The following is a 5,769-nucleotide window of genomic DNA, read 5'->3' on the forward strand; positions in this document are numbered from 1 at the left end:
GGCCCTGCGGGCGGGGGCGGGACCAGCCTGCGCTGCCGGGGCGAGCGCTGCTGTGGAGCCCGGCGAGGGACCACCCCCCGCTGCCGGCAGCCCCAGCCCCGACTGCATCACCCCGCGCAAAGGCACTCCCCACTCGCCGGGCAGATGCTCTCTTTTAGGAGACCCACGCAAACAAACAAACAAACAAACAAAGTCTTAAATTGCAAGCTTTCGGGGCACGAGCACCCCTCATCAGGCACCAGGGGTGTAGTCGTATTGGTCTGGAGGAAAAGGCAATCCGGACTGGTAGGAGAGAGATCTTTTAGGAGACCAACACGATTTTTGCAAAAATATATATAAATAAAAAGTTTTTCATTGCAAGCTTTGGGGCATAAACGCCCTTCATCAGGCACTGGGTTGTAGCGGTATTGGTCTGGAGGAAAAGGCAATCCGGACTCATAGGAGAGATGGTCTCTTTTAGGAGACCAACAAGATTTTTTTTTTCTTTTTAAAAATGTCTTTAATTGCAAGCTTTCGGGCACAAACACCCTTCATCAGGCACCAGGTTGTAGTCGTATTGATCTAAAGGAAAAGGCAATCAGGACTGGTAGTAGAGATTATATCTTTTAGGAGACCAGCAAGATCTTTGCAAAAAAAAAAGTCTTTAATTGCAAGCTTTGAGGCACAAACACCTTTCATCAGGCATATATACACTTTCATTTCTACTCAGGAGAACTTTTACAGTCTTTTCTCCAATGCCTGATGAAGCTTGCAATGTGTGCCCGAAAGCTTGCAATTAAAGACATTCTTCTTTGCAAAAATCTTGTTGATCTCATAAAAGATAGCATCTGTCCTACGAGTCTGGATTGCCTTTTCCTCTAGACCAATACGGCTACAACCTGGTGCCTGATGAAGGGGGTTTGTGCACAAAAGCTTGCAATTAAAGAATTTTTTTTGCAAAAATCTTGTTGGTCTCATAAAAGATACCATCTCTATTATGAGTCTGGATTGACTTTTCCTCTAGACCAATGCAGCAACAACCTGAATACCTCACACATGGAAGATATCGAATTTTAGCCAATTTTTAAAAATGAAATCTTCATATTTTCCCAAGCAGGAAGCAACTGTGACCACCTGAAACCTGAGATCCTGCTCCTGCCTTTGTTTCAAGGTCATTTGCATCATCACAGATCCTCGCAGGAGGTGAGGAGGTTCATACCAGCTATCAACTGACTGCCCAGAGGAGTTTTCCATCTATTGACTCCTCTGTGAAATGCTATGAAATATGAACTTTCATTTCTACCCAGGAGAACTTTTACAATCTTTTCTCCAGTGCCTGATGAAGGGTGTTTGTACCCAAAAGATTGCGATTAAAGAAATTTTTTTTGCAAAAATCTTGTTGGTCTAATAAAATATATCATCTCTACTACGAGTCCTGATTGCCTTTTCCTTGAGACCAATATGGCTACAACCTGGATGCCTCACCCCAGGTATGGCTTTGTTCAGCCGCACCTCAAGGAGGGAGACTCCACCACCTCTCTGGGGAGCCTGTTCCAGAGCTTTGCTGCCCTCCTCCTGAGAGGTTTTTTTTCTAATATCCAACCTAAACTTCACCTGCTGCAGCCAGACCATTGCTCCTTGTTCTGGTATCTGCCACCACTGCAAACAGTCCTCTTTTGAACCATCCTGCAGGTAGTTGAAGGCTGCTATTAAATCCCCTCTCAAGCTCTTCTTCTCTAAACTAAATAAGCCCAGTTCCTTCAGCCTCACCTCAGACGTCATATGCCTCAGCCCCCCAAACCATTTTCATTGCCCTCCGCTGGACTCTGTCCAATTTATCCACATCCTTTCTGTAATGGGCACAGGACAGCTCAGTGTGCCCCTCTCCAGGACAGCTCCAAGCCAGGCACCCAGCTAAGCCACTTGGACAGGACATAAGGCAAAGAGCAATTCTCGCCAGTCCAAACCAGGCTTCAGGAAGGTCGCTAGGCTGGTCCTTGGCACCCCTGGCACTCGCACTCTGGCCATTTTCCCCGGATTAAGGAGGCAATGTAAGTGGAGAAGCCCTTGAAGGGTGTGAGGCTGCAGAAGCACTGAATGGCTTGGAGCAGGGGTTCCCAACGTTTCTGTGCCCAAGGACACATTCGAATTTAAAAGAAATAGCAGTGCCAATATGAATATGAAAGTTTAGAATTTAGATCAATCCGATCATCTCATCCATTACTTAAAATTGCATTAGATCCGCAACTTCAAACTGCAGCTTTCCTTTTCTTACAAAAATATTTAGGTAAAAAATATTTGTTGGAATAATGATTTTTACTGATCGTGAAAATGCACCCAGGCACCTGAATAAACCTCGGGGCAGGGGCACTGCTGCTTAGAGTGATCTCTTAGGGTGATCTCTTTAATTGGACGAGCTATATATTTGGGATAGACTTACACCAGCTTTTGAATCTTAGAAGAGAGTGCAACTTCTACCAGGACTCTTCTTTCCCATAAAATAGATGAGTGAGGGGAAAGAGAGTCCTGTAACAGACATCCATGCAGTGGAGCCTCAGTCATAGGAAGGGAGAAAGTCTTATTTGATTCATTTTTAAGGCAGATTTTTTTTTAAAAACATACAGTGTACTAGGAAGAAAAAACTAGGTGACAGTCATGACAGGTGATGGGAATGAGCAGATAGTCACCCTGGATGAGAGGGCAGTAACGCCAAATTCTATTTTCACTAGAGACACTAATACCCGTTTATCAAGTGAAGTACAGCACCGATTTCCAGTTTATAATAACCTATTCAATTTTACTAGGTTGCATTTTCTGCTGTTTGTTTGTTTTTTTAAGTAAAGGATGAAAGGTCTAAATCATCTGAACAGGAGCCAAAGTGGCAAGGACAGTGGGGCTGGCAGAGGCTGGAAGTTGAGGCAGAACTTGTTCATAGCATTTTTGGCAGCTTTTTGAGGAGTGTCCTTCACCTCGTGACCTCCCTTCTGTGTTGGACGTCCTTCCAGTGAACATCTACCTGAAATCTCATTCCAACTCTCCCTCACCAAAATGTCACAGCAAGGGAATAAGCACCTGGTAGTTTGTACTGATGATTATAGGTCTATGGTCCTAGAACGAAATGTTTCTGTCACCTGTCTCAATTTTCTAGTGGCTTATATAATCATCTTGCTAAGCATATTATGATACAGTCTTTACCTCTACCTGATTTTCAAGATCTTTCTGGGACCTGTCACCTGCTAGAAAGAGTCAAAATAAATCCCTGGATGCAAATAAAGCCCTGTTTCAGCAAAGCACGTAAAGTACAACTTTAAGCCCTTTCCTGAATTAGAACGCATTAGAGAAAATACACACTTGGCCAGTTAGATGCAGCTGTTTCCTTACCATCTGCATGGTCGGGCTGCTTTCAGTATGCTTGGTTGTTTTCAGCAGATTCTCTCTTCATTTCATTTATTTTATTTACAAAGGGAAATATCAAATTCAATATTTTGCAGCAATTGTGGGAACTGATAAAACTATATAATCTTAAACACTAAGGGTTAAAGCCTGACTCCATCAAAGTCAACAGGAGTGTTTTAGTTGGGAATGATAGTCACATTTTTCTGTGTCTGTATAGATAATTACACTGGAGCAGAAATTAGGGAAAATATACTTGCTGTGTGAAGAGGCAGAAAAGACAAGTCTCACCCCATGATACATTGTGGCAAAGTAATGCATCTTGCTAGACCTACATCTTTTCCGGCATTAACGAAGCTCAAAACAAAAGTTTGTTTCTTTTTCAATAATTTCCAGCTCGGACCAACAGCAGGTCCATATCCTTTTAGGTCTTTATTAGCTGAACTTTGATATAGTTAGGTTTTAAACTTGTTACTCTGATAGCAGCTAGAAGACTGCCCTCACTTCTTTTCATGTGGACCACTATCACCTTGTTCCCTTGCCTGTCTGCTGTATCAGAAGAGACCTCATAAGGTCATCTAATCCAGCCTTCTGCCCAAGGCAGGATCATCCCTGACTAAACCATCCCAGCCTAGTGTCTGTCCAAAGTCATATGGAGTTCTTTAATGCTACAAGAATGACCTGAGAAAAAGCAAAAGATCAGAAGTTCCCTGAAAAGTCTCAGGGCACATATCCATTTCCATTTAAAAAAAAAAAAAAGAAGTGGCTCCCAGTAGATACTATTGACATCTCAGGTCTGTCAAAAAGAAGTCATAATATTGTTCCTTAGGCTTCTTGCCAGAAATCTTACATCCTCATGGTTGTCTCCTTTATATGTTCTTTCAAACCCCAAGCAAAAAGTTGCAAGGGTATATTTCAGAGCCTCAAACCATACCCATGAGTTTGGGTTGCCCAAAAAGGGAGTGTGCATCTGACACACTTCTTTACCTATGAAGACAATCCAAGTCACAAGTCACTAAATATCTCAGGGTGGGGAGATGGGGGGGATAATAACTGATTTATATTCAAAACTATTAAAAATGTCTTTTTCTTGCCTTTCTATTCATTTAACTTCTCTTTGAGAAGCCAGTGTTGAAGTGAGAAAAAGTCCTCAATGCAGAACTCACATGAACATCAATAGATCTGACAAGCATGCAGAACAAATATGCCCTGGATATAAATGCCATTGTGTTTGCTTTGGCTTCTTTATGAGAACAGATTCTTTATCACACAACACATTTGTGACCACCGAGTAGAGATGAGTGATTCATTCATAGCATGTTTGACAGATGTAGTCTTCTGCTCTGTCCCCAAGTTTATTCAGGATCATTTTGTTCAAATATACACATTGTTCAAAATCAATCTGGATAACGTGTACCATTAATTTTGCTGTTTAAACTGCCCGTAAAATGTTTAATGCGAGTATTTGAAATCTGAAAATGGGAAAATGATGGTTGTTTTGATTGGATGCAGAGGTCACATGGTGTTGTTTCTGTCCCCTGAATGGAGGACTGTAACAGTAAGAATCAGAGTAAATACCAACACATGCACTTTCTGCAATTATCCATTTGCAATTAACTGTTTCCATAAAGCTTTCCTCTTAGGAAACATATTAGCTAGAATATCCCAAGGCAGGCATACACAAACAGAAAATTAAAGCTAAAGAAAGTGGCCTTTTCATTCAAGAGGAGCATGGAGATTTTTTGGAAGTATTCCAGTTCTGCATCCGAGCACACTCCAGACTTGACTCTTCAGGAAGCTGGGCACTCATTTGAAGGGCGGGCATCCTAGGACTTCAGTTACAGTGAAGGGTGCTCAAGCTCCTTTCATACACAATAGTACTTTAGTCAAGAGCCTAGTAGGCCTCATGGAAAACTCCCTGAAACTAAAGGCATTGATTATGAAGAAAACAGTTTTTAACTGATACACATTAATTCCAGAAAGGATCCTTGAGATCTTCTGCTTTGGCTTCCTGCATGACACAGATCCTCAAGGGTGCATACAGATGTTTGGGGAGGTTAGGGGGAAGGTAGATCATGTTAAAAATGGCCACCCGATCTAACTTAGTTTAACCAGGTATGGACCTTAAACTAGTTAGGTCAAACTGTACAGAAGTTCAGAACTGTTAGATTGGTCTTAAAATGGCCAACCTGATCTAAGTAACCCTACCTCTGAGATGCACCTAACTTAGATCAGGTTTGCTTTTTTAGACTGATCTAACTGTACCGTCCCCAGCCCAGCTACCAGCCCCAGCCCCAGTTCCTACCCTCCTCATCTGGAACCTGGCTATTTTTAGCCCCTGAGCCCCTCCTCCTCCCCCAGATAGACAACTGCTCCACCATGAACCAGCTAGCCCTC

The sequence above is a fragment of the Alligator sinensis genome, unplaced genomic scaffold (assembly GCF_000455745.1).
Source record: "Alligator sinensis unplaced genomic scaffold, ASM45574v1 scaffold349_1, whole genome shotgun sequence".
Classification (NCBI taxonomy): domain Eukaryota; kingdom Metazoa; phylum Chordata; order Crocodylia; family Alligatoridae; genus Alligator; species Alligator sinensis.